The sequence below is a fragment of the Cydia fagiglandana genome, chromosome 4 (assembly GCF_963556715.1).
Source record: "Cydia fagiglandana chromosome 4, ilCydFagi1.1, whole genome shotgun sequence".
NCBI lineage: Eukaryota > Metazoa > Arthropoda > Insecta > Lepidoptera > Tortricidae > Cydia > Cydia fagiglandana.
In genome coordinates this window covers 4,866,186-4,882,494 of record NC_085935.1, presented here as the reverse complement: position 1 = coordinate 4,882,494, position 16,309 = coordinate 4,866,186, and the positions used below count along the sequence as shown (strand labels likewise).

The window sequence follows — 16,309 nt, the reverse complement described above, 5'->3', positions numbered from 1 at the left end:
TAATACATATGTTACTCTTATACCTAAATATAATATATATGTATAAATACATGTGTATTTTATTATTTATATATTCAATTAAAGAAAATACATATTTATTTACTATAATATATATCATTAATATATAAAATAATCAAGCGAGGAGGAGCAAAATCACCATTTTTTGGAAAAAAGGGCTTAAATTTAAAAATAATAATTGTAATTATCTAAAAATATGTTTTCTTAGTTCGAAATCGTATATAAAGCGCAAAAATGCAATAAAATATTTTTGGCGGCCTAAATCGTGATTTCCGACCTATGTGAGACGTGGAAGACACTAATGCCTACCCTAGAGGGCTTATGCACAATGCATCCAATACTGTTCAATTAATATAAATTATACAAAATAAAATGTCATACATTTGTTGAAGCACTTGAAGCCACAAAAATAAAACTGATCATTGATGGTAACAAGCTTGGCTTTTATGTTTGAGCAAAGTAATATAATATTATAGCATATTTAAGCAAATAGGGCCGTGTAAATATACATAAAAAAATAAAATAAAAATATTGTTATTATTTCAGGTCTTAAAAACCCATATGACATCAGCATCATATTTACCTATACATAATGATAAAAATATGATAATATGTTTTTTAATTAAAAGTGAAAAATTTAATAGGTACATTAAAAGGGATACACAATTACAAATCTATTTTTTTTACAAATTAAACAAAGTACAGCTACCTACTTATAAAACAAAGTGTAGGTAGGTAGATCCACGAAAACAGGAATAGGTACTCCTTGAGCCTTCTGAGCTCTTAGTGGCGGCGCTATTAGGCAAAATGGTTATCTATGAGCCAATAGTTGCCTCTTGCCTGACAATAAAGATTTTTTGTTTCATAGGTAGTTATAGTACAAATTACTGACCAGTTCCTTGGCGGTGAGCATTGCGGAGTAAATAACGACTAGCAGCGGCAGCCACATCTTCTACAGTCATAAATAATTAGTCTTCCAAAAGGAACCCAACCAAGGCTAGGGCTAGTCGGAAAGCTTCCAGTCGTCAGGGTTTTCTGTGTTCACTCCATTCGGTAAAGGCACCTAGTAATCAAATGAAATCAGACATAATCTGTACCTACCGAACTGTTTCTAGTGTCAGTGACCGTGACCGCACTGTTCCGTGCTTTTTGGGTTCAATTACCTGAAAGGTAATAGTCGGAAAGTCGGAACCCTGTTGCTAAGAATACGATGTCCGTCTCTTCGTCTGTCAGGGGGCTCTATTTTATGAACAATTTCATTTTTTTTATGCCGGAGCGGACGGCCGGACGGATTAAGGTAGGCGTGGCTCACTCCGCGATTTCGTCGCTTTGCTACAGGTAGCTAAAAGTACATCCGTTCCACCCCAATTTTGGGGAAAGCCATAAGCCGCGCGTGGCGCTGTCGCCACCTATCGGCCATATCTGTGCTGATCGTAACAGACGCGTTTTGTTAGAGAGTGAGTCTTCTGTACCTAGTACTATTATTTATTATGTGATTAAGGCAGTTTTTTATTTGGTTGATTAAGTTAATAACATTAATTAAAAGATACACATAAACACAAGTTAATTTTTACCTAAGTGTGATAATGATATCTGATAACGGTCTGATCGGCAGATCCACCCTGGGAGTCACCAGCATCATGCTGATATGAGGCCATTTCGTGGCAACTTTACTTTCCCATCTTTTTCTCTTTTCTCTTTATGTTGTTTTCTCTATTCTCTGTAATCTCTGTATGGTGTTTCCTGTGTTAAATATTGTGTGATGTATGGAACCCATAGGGCACAGGTCCGAATCCAACATAGCCATTTTTTGAAAGCAGATAGATATACAGTTTTGTTACGCCTGCTTGCACATAATGATTAAAATAGGCATAATGTGAGTTTAGTGGGTAATTAATGTTTTATTTTAATCTGTTTCGCATCTACTGCCCAAGGTTACACGTGTGCAATTATTTGCAAATACATACAGATACAGATTTATATGGGCCGTTTTTGTCACTCAATGACGATGCGACCTCGTTATACTCGTATTTGTTTGATCTGATCAGTGACCGGTGGGTACCGCTGGGTTTTGGCCATTGAGAATCAAGGTGAGGCATTGACAGTCAGGCTGGATATAGCTAAGGAGTTCGGTCGGGTCTGGCATCGAGTCTGTTCGAGGAACTATGCTATAAAAATGGATCGCTAGTTTTTTGTCCGGTAGACGCATATGAGCCGTATAGTAGACGGACGGACGCTGCTCCGATAGTGTGGACCAGGGATGTTGCGGATATTCGCATCCGCATCCGCATCCGCGGAACATCCACATTATTTTCAACATCCGCATCTGCATCCGCACCCGCATAAAATCGATGCGGAGCATCCGCATGATGCGGATGTCGACCAAGTCAGTAACAGGAACGTATTAGCGGCGACGCCGGCGGCGTAAGTGCTAGGTAATTTTGTCATGTATATGTCGCAGTAAGATAGATAAAGCTGTTATATAGTTATAACCCTAGGGATATAACTATATGTCTTAACATAGTTATACGAAAGCGATTCATTACTATCTTACTAGGAATATAACTATAATACGTCTTTAGTTTAGTGATATAGTTATATAACAGGATTAAGTTTAGTCAAATAATTGTTGGGAGAAGTGCGGCGGTGCAGCGGAGGTATAGTTATATCCCTAGGGATATAGTTATATCCCGTATTGTACGTATTATAATCATATTCCTAGTAAGATAGTAATATCTTACTAGGAATTTCTAGTAAGATACAGTAAGTAGGTACATATTCCTAGTAATATCTTACTAGGAGTAGGATTATAATACGGTATTTGACTAAACTACTGTGGTTAAATGGCTATAAATCTGCCAGGGAATTAAAGAAAACAGTAAGTATATTCGTTTTTATTTTTATTACAAAATCAACTTTATTGGTTGCAATTAGTTGTAATACTTTTTAGCAATATTACGGAAAATATTGTATATTACTATAATATTACTAAACTAGAAACGTATACATATTCCTAGTAAGATATGATTATCTTACTAGGAATATGATTATAATACGTAGTATACGGCATATAACTATATCCCTAGGGATATAACTAGACCTCCGCCGCACCGCCGCACTCCTACCTACAAATTACTATCTTACTAGGAAAATGATTATAATACTATATGGCATAAAATTATATCCCTAGGGATATAACTATACCTCCGCCGCACCGCCGCACTCCTAGGTACCTATAATTATTTCACTAAACTTAATCCAGTAATATAACTATATCACTAAACTAAAGACGTATTATAGTTATATTCCTAGTAAGATAGTAATGAATCGCTTTCGTATAACTATGTTACGACATATAATTATATCCCTAGGGTTATAACTATATAACGGCTTTATCTATCTTACTGCGACATATATAACGAAATCGTCTGGATCCCGAAAATTCGGCCAAGTTACTGTTTATTAAATAAAACGCACCTATATATTCTTGCTCAAATACTAAACGTTTCGGTTTTTTTAAATAAAAAATGTAATATTTGACGTTTTTTAAGTACCAAATCTTGACATCCGCATCCGTATCCACGGATGTGAGGCTTTAAATATCCGCATCCGCATCCGCATTTGCGGATGTCAAATAATCTGCATCCGCAACATCCCTGGTGTGGACATTACCGCTGGCGTTCCATTAGGTTCTGTGCTGTTATTGCTGCATATCAATGATAATTATTGCCATGCAGAAGATATGCATGGTAAAATTTGCTGACCTATTCTAGATTCTGATAAAATGTTAAGTATGTACACAAGTAAGCACATTTTATAAAATTATTATGTGCTTAAGCTTCTCGTGACTCATCTGCTTTTTAACAAGCTTTTATTAGGTCGACCTGTATGTAACTAACTATGTAATGGAATCTAAGGTAACTAATTTAACCATCTTCCAAGGACCGTAGCGTCATGAAAATTGGCAGCTGTCTGTAGTTCTGATGACAATACAATAATATGGTACCGTCGAACTGATCTGATGATGGAGACAGGAGGTGGCCATAGGAACGTCGACCTGTATGTAACTATGTAACGGATTCTAAGGTAACTAATTTAACCATCTTCCAAGGATCGTAGCGCCATGAAAATTGGCAGCTGTATATAGTTCTGATGACAATACAATAATATGGTACTGTCGAACTGATCTGATGATGGAGACAGGAGGTGGCCATAGGAACTCTGTGATGAAACAACGCAACCTAATTGTGTTAGGGGTTTTTAGAATTTTCTCGATGAATATTAGTTGTCTGTCGTAAGAAAAGTACAGTCAGTGATAAAAATGAAATTTTTGCCAAAAACTTATTTTGTTGTTTTTGGAACGAAAGAACGTAGAAATGTACGTTAGAAATTTAGCAGCAGAATTTGGAAGGGGGCGTGATGTTCAAAATTACATTGACACGCTCTTATTCTCTTAACAATAAAGTCGCGTCAAGATTATTTTGAACACATGGACCGCTTAGCAACTTCTGCTGCTAAGTTTCTGTGTGACTCCAGCACAAGGATTTCTTGAGTTTCTTGTTTAGGTTTTCCAATTAAATAGACCTTTGGGATACTCTGGATATCAGCCAATTTGTAGTAGAAGTAGAGTCAGACCAAGATAACTTTGCAGCAGTTTTTATAGCACATACGTGCAAGTGTTTCTGAACGTCAAACTTCTATGAAATTATGACGTTTCTTCCAGTTGACCTAAAACTATGAAATTTGGCAAGTAAATATCGTCTTACACTACAAGTACAGGGAATATCGGAAAACTATAAATTTGTAAAAAATAAAAATAAAATAAGTTCCATATTAGTTGTCATAACTGCCTGCCTACTTACTTAATAAATCATGATATGTATTATTTTTTTATTTAAAGCCCGTAGCTATCTTAATAGATAGTAAATAGTGCAAAAAATCAGGTTCCACCGAGATTTGAACTCGGATCGCTGGATTCAAAGTCCAGAGTGCTAACCATTACACCATGGAACCGATGTTATTTCTATATCAATTTATACAACGTGATCAAGTAAAACGTCATTTATTTTATTTACTCAAGTGCGTTACAATGTAAGGTGGCACGTGGCTAACAATATTTTTCTTTGGTATATAGTTAACTAGGTACTATGAAGTTATTTATTCTTACGCAGTAGTTTATTTTCGTTATTAAATTGTAAAAAATAAATACACACAATCAATGTCATAAAAGTAAACCTAACAATATAGATTTACATCATAAGTAGGTAAGTATTTATTAAGCAAGCCAGACCACCCGCGGCAATACATAATTTTTACACAAATACATAAATGGTGTTCTCACATGCCCGCAATGTTCGCCAACTCTTAGTAACAAGATCGGCTACGTCAGCCTCTTGCGAGCACACCAGAGTCAGTAGACAGCAACGGAGTTGAAAGCAGTCGGAATGACCGAATCGGTCTTGGAGTTATTATAAAATTTATAGGAACTTATGTTTGATGATTGCATCAAGGTATCCTTCTGCCACTCGCTCGCCGCCGCGCACCATACTCATGAATAAGCGGCCTTTCTGCACAGGGAACGTCGAGAGCATCGGCAGATTCGGAATGGAGTAGTTCAAGAAATTATATTCTCCCTGAAAAATAAGTAACTGTTAAAATATCGGCTGAAGTCAACAGTACACTACCATGGGTTCTAACTGACTGAATGATCGAGTGAAGCGATCAGAGAAGTGTGCGGCGTCTATATTTAATAAACGCAAATGTATGTAAGCGGCCTCACTGGACGCTGATCAAATCCCTTGGAAGTTAAACTTTGACTTTGACAAGCGGACTTTGAGAAAAACGCATTTAACCGATTTGCAAGACCGAAGTAATCCCATAAGAGCTCCGTGAACAAAGTTTTGTATGGAGCTCTAATAATACCAGAAAAAAAAGCTAAGTAAAGTTGTCTCTATTATTAACGATACGGTCTTTAAGCGCCCCTGGACGCTCGCCACTGAATTTTTAAGGGGCCCACAGATTACTAGTCCGCCGGACGATATCGGCCTGTCAGTTAAAAGCAAAATTTGACGGCTCCGTACAATTGACAGGCTGATATCGTCCGGCGAACTGGTAATCTGTGGGCTACTTTACGTATGATGCGTAAGTGGCTGAGATTTTTTATGATATAATATAAAGAGGTACTTTACCTTTGGAAATGGACAAGATGAGGCGTTAAAAAATTTCATGTAGAAAGGCTTAAACATGACATATTTAGGATCTGTAAACCAATGGCAAATCTTGGAACGCATGACGATCATGCTGGGTCGGTACTCATTGCTCAGAAACTCGTGCACATTAATAGTCATCTGTAAAGTAGGTAATCATAAAAAATTTTTTTTTCTCATTGAAAACAAAAGGCCATAGTCGATTTTCCATAGTAAGTTGGCCCTTAAATCAATTTGATTCGGGTTTATTTTTGTGAGTAGGTACCTCTTATGGTAAAGGATATTTTTACTGAGTATCAACATCCTACTAGTGGCAGTTTTTGACTTATGATTTTTTTTTTTCTTTAATGTATTGTTTTTCGGGATGTATTCAAGCGATTTGCTTAATTTTTTTAAATAGTGTTCTTTATTTAGGTATGCATCGATACTCAAAAAACGAATAACCGTTGCCATATAAAAAAAAAGAAAAATTAAGTAAAAAATAAATGAAACATTTTTAGGGTTCCGTACCCAAAGGGTAAAACGGGACCCTATTACTAAGACTTCGCTGTCCGTCCATCCGTCCGCCCGTCCGTCCGTCCGTCCGTCCGTCCGTCCGTCCGTCCGTCCGTCTGTCACCAGGCTGTATCTCACGAACCGTGATAGCTAGACAGTTAAAATTTTCACAGATGATGTATTTCTGTTGCCGCTATAACAACAAATACTAAAAACAGAATAAAATAAAGATATAAATGGGGCTCCCATACAACAAACGGGATATTTGACCAAAGTTAAGCAACGTCGGGAGTGGTCAGTACTTGGATGGGTGACCGTTTTTTCTTTTTGCTTTTTTTTTTGTTTTTTTTTTGCATTATGGTACGGAACCCTTCGTGCGCGAGTCCGACTCGCACTTGCCCGGGTTTTTTAATGTCGTTGTGTAGTGACACCTCTAATTTTTTTTCTAGTTGTAGGCCAGACATTGGCCTACTACTTGCCCAAATATCAAAATTTTCCAAACGATACTTCCTGTCAAAAATTAGCAATGTGTGTGGTCAAGTTCTGTACTCAGTCGGTGTTAACAACGATACAACGACATTAAAAAAATGTTTTATTTATTTTTTACTTCATTTTTCTGTTTTTTATATTATTTTAATTTGATTTTCTTATCATTTCTTAAATTACTTCTAAACTATTTAGCTTCATAAAATTATAAAAAAAATATGTTTGTGATTCTTATAATAAGCTCTTTCATCCGATATATAACACGATATAATTTACAAAACTTTGTTTTTTAATTATCTCATTTACCCCCCAAATGTTTAAAATTCATTAATTTACGTTGCATTTCCGTCTTTGGGTCACAAACTTACATATGTGTACCAAATTTCAACTTAAATGGTTCAGTAGTTTCGGAGAAAATAGGATGTGACAGACGGACGCACGAGTGATCCTATAAGGGTTCCGTTTAGGTACGGAACCCTAAAAATGGAGGCTGGCAGACAAGGCCATTTTATTTCCTTCTTCGGGAATTTGGCAGATGAAAGGCTAAATAAAAGTCAACTTACAACAATATCGTTCCCAAAGACAGTTAAGGTTTTTAAATGAAAGTTTACGTAGTGGATGGGGTCTCGACGGCTGTATCTCTGGGCAGTAACTTTCACGTACTCCAAGTATTTAGGATTCCAGTACGTAACGTTTGGATGCTCAAAGTCAACGTAGTATATCTAAAAGAACAAAAATGGTTATTACGATTTTTAACAGAGTTACGAGGAAAAAAATACAAATATTGCAGATCCTGGTAACAGACGTGGAAGACACTAATGCCTACCCTAAAGGGCTTATGCACAATGCATCCAATGCTGTGTAATTAACATACAAAATAAAAAGTCATACATTTGTTGAAGCCACAAAAATAAAACTGATCATTGATGCTAACAAGCTTGGCTTATATTTAAGCAAATAGGGCCGTGTAAATATACATAAAAAAATAAAATAAAAATATTGTTATTATTTCAGGTCTTAAAAACCCATATGACATCAGCATCATATTTACCTATACATAATGATAAAAATATGATAATATGTTTTTTAATTAAAAGTGAAAAATTTAATAGGTACATTAAAAGGGATACACAATTACAAATCTATTTTTTTTACAAATTAAACAAAGTACAGCTACCTACTTATAAAACAAAGTGTAGGTAGGTAGATCCACGAAAACAGGAATAGGTACTCCTTGAGCCTTCTGAGCTCTTAGTGGCGGCGCTATTAGGCAAAATGGTTATCTATGAGCCAATAGTTGCCTCTTGCCTGACAATAAAGATTTTTTGTTTCATAGGTAGTTATAGTACAAATTACTGACCAGTTCCTTGGCGGTGAGCATTGCGGAGTAAATAACGACTAGCAGCGGCAGCCACATCTTCTACAGTCATAAATAATTAGTCTTCCAAAAGGAACCCAACCAAGGCTAGGGCTAGTCGGAAAGCTTCCAGTCGTCAGGGTTTTCTGTGTTCACTCCATTCGGTAAAGGCACCTAGTAATCAAATGAAATCAGACATAATCTGTACCTACCGAACTGTTTCTAGTGTCAGTGACCGTGACCGCACTGTTCCGTGCTTTTTGGGTTCAATTACCTGAAAGGTAATAGTCGGAAAGTCGGAACCCTGTTGCTAAGAATACGATGTCCGTCTCTTCGTCTGTCAGGGGGCTCTATTTTATGAACAATTTAATTTTTTTTATGCCGGAGCGGACGGCCGGACGGATTAAGGTAGGCGTGGCTCACTCCGCGATTTCGTCGCTTTGCTACAGGTAGCTAAAAGTACATCCGTTCCACCCCAATTTTGGGGAAAGCCATAAGCCGCGCGTGGCGCTGTCGCCACCTATCGGCCATATCTGTGCTGATCGTAACAGACGCGTTTTGTTAGAGAGTGAGTCTTCTGTACCTAGTACTATTATTTATTATGTGATTAAGGCAGTTTTTTATTTGGTTGATTAAGTTAATAACATTAATTAAAAGATACACATAAACACAAGTTAATTTTTACCTAAGTGTGATAATGATATCTGATAACGGTCTGATCGGCAGATCCACCCTGGGAGTCACCAGCATCATGCTGATATGAGGCCATTTCGTGGCAACTTTACTTTCCCATCTTTTTATTTTTCTCTTTTCTCTTTATGTTGTTTTCTCTATTCTCTGTAATCTCTGTATAGTGTTTCCTGTGTTAAATATTGTGTGATGTATGGAACCCATAGGGCACAGGTCCGAATCGAACATAGCCATTTTTTGAAAGCAGATAGATATTCAGTTTTGTTACGCCTGCTTGCACATAATGATTAAAATAGGCATAATGTGAGTTTAGTACTTAGGTAATTAATGTTTTATTTTAATCTGTTTCGCATCTACTGCCCAAGGTTACACGTGTGCAATTATTTGCAAATACATACAGATATTATATGGGCCGTTTTTGTCACTCAATGACGATGCGACCTCGTTATATTTGCCTGATCTGATCAGTGACCGGTGGGTACCGCTGAATTTTGGCCATTGAGAATCAAGGTGAGGCATTGACAGTCAGGCTGGATATAGCTAAGGAGTTCGGTCGGGTCTGGCATCGAGTCTGTTCGAGGAACTATGCTATAAAAATGGATCGCTAGTTTTTTGTCCGGTAGAGCATATGAGCCGTATAGTAGACGGACGGACGCTGCTCCGATAGTGTGGACCAGGGATGTTGCGGATATTCGCATCCGCATCCGCGGAACATCCGCATTATTTTCAACATCCGCATCTGCATCCGCATCCGCATAAAATCGATGCGGAGCATCCGCATGATGCGGATGTCGACCAAGTCAGTAACAGGAACGTATTAGCGGCGACGCCGGCGGCGTAAGTGCTAGGTAATTTTGTCATGTATATGTCGCAGTAAGATAGATAAAGCCGTTATATAGTTATAACCCTAGGGATATAACATATAACTATATGTCGTAACATAGTTTTACGAAAGCGATTCATTACTATCTTACTAGGAATATAACTATAATACGCCCATATAACCATTCCAGTCGCAGAATCATCAAAGTGGTAACTAAATGTCAGATGTGTCGTAACAGAGTCCACACAATGTGTCTAGAATTGTTTCGAAACAAAGTGTCGTCGCCGTGTCTACACTTTTCCGTAACAAGTTGTCGACACATTTGTGTGCACTTTGCGTGCGGTTTGCGACTTAATCTGACAGCAAATTTGTGACAGCAAATGTCAATATAAAATACCTCTTGAAAACCAAGGTTTGTCAAACTACTATTAGTGTCTCGTGTGCTCGTAATTCTAGTAAGTCATCATGAGCGATGCGAATGATAAAAATCGACCAAAACCATATAAACACCCAACACCCGTCAACCTTTTACAGAAAAGTTTTTAAAGAAATGCAATACGCTACTAGGTCAGGCAACGAATGCTCAATAAAGTTGTAGAGGGAAATGCTCGGAACACAATTGTTGGCTCCTTAACTTGGTTTGGACAAGTTAGGAGGTGAACATATCAAAAGTCCTCGGCCGTAGCCTTTGAGCGGGGGGGAGAGAGGGGGCTTTGAAGGTCCCATTTTCCGGTTTTTCGATTATATCTCGCAAACTATGCATCGTAGCGACATGGCCACTTATAGAAAATGAAAGTTAATTTAATTTGTTACAAGTTTATTTTGTCAATTTTTTCCATATATTGAATAGTTTTTGAGATATCCGCTCTTGAAACTTTATTTAGGGCTCTCAATTTTATCTTGATCTCTACATCAGTGAAGGTGCTAGGCCGTGTTCCACAAAATTTAAAAACAATTTTTTTAGGGTTCCGTACCTCAAAAGGAAAAAATTGAACCCTTATAGGATCACTCGTGCGTCTGTATGTCTGTCCGTCTGTCACAGCCTATTTTCTCGGAAACTACTGGACCAATTAAGTTGAAATTTGGTACATATATGTAAATTAGGGACCCAAAGACGGACATATAACGTAAACAAATTGATTTTATACCCAAAAAATGACCATTGCCCCCCCCTTTATCTCCGAAACTACTAGGTCTTAAATTTTGAAAAAAAATACACAAAATAGTCCTTTACCTATCACGATTATTAAGATGACAGGAAAACCTATTAGAAATGTGCAGCCAAGCGCGAGGCGGACTTAATGTACGGAACCGTTAATACGCGAGTCCGGCTCGCACTTGGCCGGTATTTTTTAAACTCCTCTTGACGCTTAACCGCTGAACCGATTTCGTTGAAATTTGGTATAGAAATAGTTTGCGTCCCGGAACAGGACATATAATAATAATAATAATAACCCCGCGGGGGCAGCTTGTGGCGAGCTGACGGTGAGTGGCGACACCGCGGACCCCTATTCCAGAGGGCCCTGTCATCTGGCCCTCGCCTCTGTGCTTGCCTTGATTGGCCGGCCAGAGTGGAGTCGCAAGAGCGGGACCTATGCTCCAGGTTGGAAGTGTAAAATGTCATAACGCCGGCGGCCCTTGAACGGATTACCGGGATCTGGCTACCGCAGACTCACCTCTCGACAACTTCACAGCCGCTCCAAAGTGTTGCCCTGTTGTCGCACTGTGCGTGCGGCCATTGCGGGGCCCACTCAATGAGTTGGCGAGTCACCACCTGTCTTATACAATTTTGAGACTGATTGTCACGGCAGGTGTCCGCTAGTCTCTCCCATAGCCCATTATCCAGTCCATCCAACTTTCAAATCTATAGCCCATGACCTTAGTTCCCATCGCAGCACAAAAGTGCTGCACTGCAATAGTCTTTGCACCTGGCGGGGACCATCTCTTGATGTATCACATTGTGCGTTCGGGGATGGTATCCGCCACGTGTATCCCTTGCTTTTAGATTAAAGTGTCTTAAAGGGCCTCTGCGCTGTTGGCTTCGGCCCCACGTACGCCTCCCAAAGGTCCGGGACCCCATGGTCCCGAGATATGGAAAAGACATACAAATAATAATAATATAAGCCTTTTATTCAGACAAATTACAGTTTAAGAGTTTACATATTATTGTACATAACTTATCAAAATATATAATTTAACTCATTACTATTTCAGACAACATCGGTTTGGTCTGTATGCCGTTTGGCAAAGGCCTCTTCCATCCCTTTCCATTTTTCCCTGTCTCTCGCTAGTCTAGTCCACTGTCTCCCTGCGAATTTTACAATTTCGTCTTCCCATCTCATTTTTGGTGGTGCTTGTTTTCTTTTTCTATCTTTCAGGAACCACCATATAATTCTCTTGCTCCATTTCTCTTTGCCTCTGATCATATGTCCTGTCCACCTCCATTTGAGTGATTTAACTTTAATGGTTACATCCTCTACACGTGTTTTAGATCTAATCAACTTATTTCTAATTCTATCTCTCAATTTAACTCCAATCATACTTCTTTCCATGGACCTTTGACATACTTGTAGTTTGTTTAGGTTGCTCTTAGTTAAAGTCCAAGTTTGGCTGCCATAGGTTAAGACTGGTAAAATGCATGTATTAAATAGCTTCCTCTTCGTGGCTATATTAATTTCCTTATTCTTCATTACTTCTCTCAGTGACCAGTACCGTTTCCATGCGTTTGTTGTTCTTCTAGCAATCTCTTTCTCCATCTGGTTATCCATGGATATTGTTTGTCCCAAATATATGTATTCATCGACATACTCAATGGTTTCTTCATTTACCACTATAGGTGTCTTTTTGGAGTTGGTCATTGTTTTTGTTTTTTCTGCATTCATTCGAAGCCCCATGGCCTCGCTCTCGCAAGCTAGTTCCTTTAGCATATTTTGCAGGTCTTCAGCTGTTTTTGCTATCAGCACTAGATCATCTGCAAATCGTAAATGTGTAAGGGTAGTACCATTAATTTTAAGTCCGTATTTGGGATTCCCATCCCATTTAAGATTACGAAATATTCCCTCAAGCACTGCAGAGAATATTTTTGGAGAAAGAGGATCCCCTTGTCGTACTCCTTTGTTTATTTTGATCTCTTCTCCCTTACGGAACAGGACATAGGATAGATCTTATAACCAAAATCATCTTTTGAAGGTGTGAAAAGTGGCGTGAAAATTTGTACGGACAATCAATAACCGCTGAACCGATTTATATGAAATTTGGGATGGTCTACAATCCTACATCTTTGATTTAGTTGAAAATGATAAAAAAACATGACTTCAAACCTAAACTTAAACAGTAATTATTAACTTCGAGAATTCAATTCTGAATTCCCCCCTGCACCACATTTCACACCTTTAAAGGATGATTTTTGACATAACTTATTATGTCCTGTCTCGGGACTCAAAATATATGTGTACCTTTAAATTAAAACTGTTCAGCAGTTTAAGCGTGAAGAGGAGTTTAAAAGAAAGTATTTTAATAAGTTTATATGTTTTTACTTCGGAATGGTGTCAATGTGATACCATAACTAAATTTGGTACTGTGAATTTATACGAAAACGATACCAAACATGGCCTCGTAGCTTTACTGATGTAGAAGTCAAGATAAAATTGAGAGCCCTAAATTCTTATTACTTGGCCTAACTTGTGTAGAAGGAAAAGGAAAAATAAAAGTCTTCGGCAGGAATATAAGACACAAATATAATTTTTAGAGTTACTATTTCAACCATCAAACATAAACATACCTGGATTATATTATTCTAGTGAGATACGCATATATAAACAAAAACATAAAAAAAATTACAAGGTCGAAATGTCACGGAGCTTGTGTGAGTTATATGTGAAAAATAAAAACTTTTATGACAAGAAAATCTGGACACAATTTAAGAATCATCCAATTGCGTCGAGGAATCATCAGTATTTTTGCTTGTTTCATTACCTCCTTGCTTCTTTTTTTGTCCTTTGTATTCTGTAGCAATTGGTTAGATCTGAAAATAAAGATAACTTGCGTCGTCACGGATGTCGATTTATAGGTTTTAGGGAGTGCAGAATTCGAAAATGATGACCATTTTATAATCCAAGATGGCGGCTACGCATGTTGTCATAAAAGTCGTCATGAATATTGTTTTATAGGTTTTAGGACGTGACAGGTCCAACAATAGGGTATATTACTGCAATGTTCTGCCGCCAGAGTGCAGCACTACCGACTCAGTAAATTCATAGACTAACTTATACATACTGTGCCTTAAACTGTTTTTTGACAAGTTTTCAAAGACAATAAAATATGACATTGATGCATCAAGGCGGTTTGTTAACAAGTGCCTACCGGTAAACGCGAAAATCGAAATTTAGTTATCCGCCTCTTTATCGCTCGAATATGCGAGAGTGATAGAGAGGCAGAAACCGAACCCTCGATAATCGATTGTCGTGTTTCACGATAGGCGATATGTGAGTGACGTAGTGACGCATGTTTGTTTACTGTATGTGTACTACTAGTGCCACCTACGCAGAGCTTTGCCTAATATTCCCTATTGTCTACATCACAGTAATTGAAGTCACAGGCCTCCATGGGCTACGGTAATCGCTTACCATCAGACGGGCGGTGTGGTTGTTTGCCACCAACATGTTTATTAAAAAAAAACTCCACTATATCGCCAGTTAATAAGTACTTATTTTGCGAAGCTAATGACATTTGTCACAAGAAATACGACAATTGTCACGAAATTCCGACACAGAACTCAAGAATTACCGAAAGTTCTTTGAAATCTTGTGACAATTTCCATCATTATCATCATAAACATCGCAAAAGAAATACCTGTTTTTGCCGATATAATAAAGTTTTTAAAAATAATACAATGATGGTGACAAACAGGAATACGGCCCGCCCGATGGTAAGCGATAACCGTAGCTCATGCAGAGATGGGCATTAATCGATTATTTTTTTAGTTAACTAATCAATCGATTAAAAATATCAATCGTCATAATTTAGTTGCGATTAAATTAGTTGTAAGAATGTACAACTAACAACTAAATTAGTTCTAGTTTCAATCGACTAAATTTCACGGTTAAATCTATATTAAAACTATGTCATCGCTGGTTTTTGCATTTTTTATTTAACTTGAAATATGTAACTAAAAGTTGGTACCTATGTATGTACATTGGAGGTACTTATATGTTGTACCTGTGTTGGTTTGGGTAGAATCTTGCAGCTTTTTTCGAAGCAGATACCTTCAACCGATTGAGCTAAAATTATGTATACACGTTTAATTTAAAATGCTTGAATGACAATGTAATATTATGGGCAATAATATAACGATATATGTGTAGTATATATCGTTATATTATGGATACAGATAAAGATAAATAGCGAAAAACTGCAATGTTTACAAGTCGCAAACAATAATGAAGATTGGTGCATTATTAATAATTAAGTTGTACACGATACCGTAAAATGGGGTGAGTTGGGTGAAATTTGACTTTCAAACCTCGATAAAATTTTACTTTTACATGTGAAAACTGAATGGTGTATATAATGTGATTCGGACGTTTGTATTTTAGTTTGTATTTTATTTTGGGTAGTTCCATTTCATAACTTTGACGATAAAGAGGAAAACCCACCTCACCTCGTAGTGCCTCGTATTTGGGGTGAGAGGGTTTTTCATACAAAGGTGATTTTGAAAAATTGTTAGATCGATTTTTTTATTATGCGTATTATAGCCCCATTTTAAATTGGAATACATTATTTTTGTAGCAGTAGCCTTAAAATCCCTTCTCACCCCCCTCTCAAACCAACTCTCCCCGCAAAACCTACTCACCCCGTTTTACGGTACTGAGTAAATCTTAGACAAAGAAATTATCAATATTCTGCTGTCGCTGTCAATAATAAAACTCTTTTTAGTTACACGCGGCGACAAAACAATGGGATAATCCTACTTACCTGGAAGTTGTTTATTGCATTTTGATGCAAAAAAAAACACGTTCTATTTATTGCATGAGACATCTGTATGTTGTTTATTATCTATGCCGTCTAATTTGTTTGTCAATGCACAAAGTACCCAATTTTTATTTACCCTTAGATAAGAGAAATTTTACACTCCATAAAAATGGTCAAAATATCGCAAGTAGCACATGTGCTATTTCATTTTTATACATGCGTTAAGATGTCCTAATCTGCAGGCTGTCAACATAGCCATACCGA

At 37.5% G+C, this 16,309-nt stretch overlaps 1 non-coding gene across 1 annotated transcript; it reads right to left on the bottom strand.

Moving 5' to 3' along the window:
* Positions 1-4,959: 4,959 nt before the first annotated feature.
* Positions 4,960-5,031, bottom strand: Trnaq-uug (transfer RNA glutamine (anticodon UUG)). The gene has a single exon. It is a non-coding gene; the product is annotated as a tRNA-Gln (tRNA).
* Positions 5,032-16,309: the final 11,278 nt, after the last annotated feature.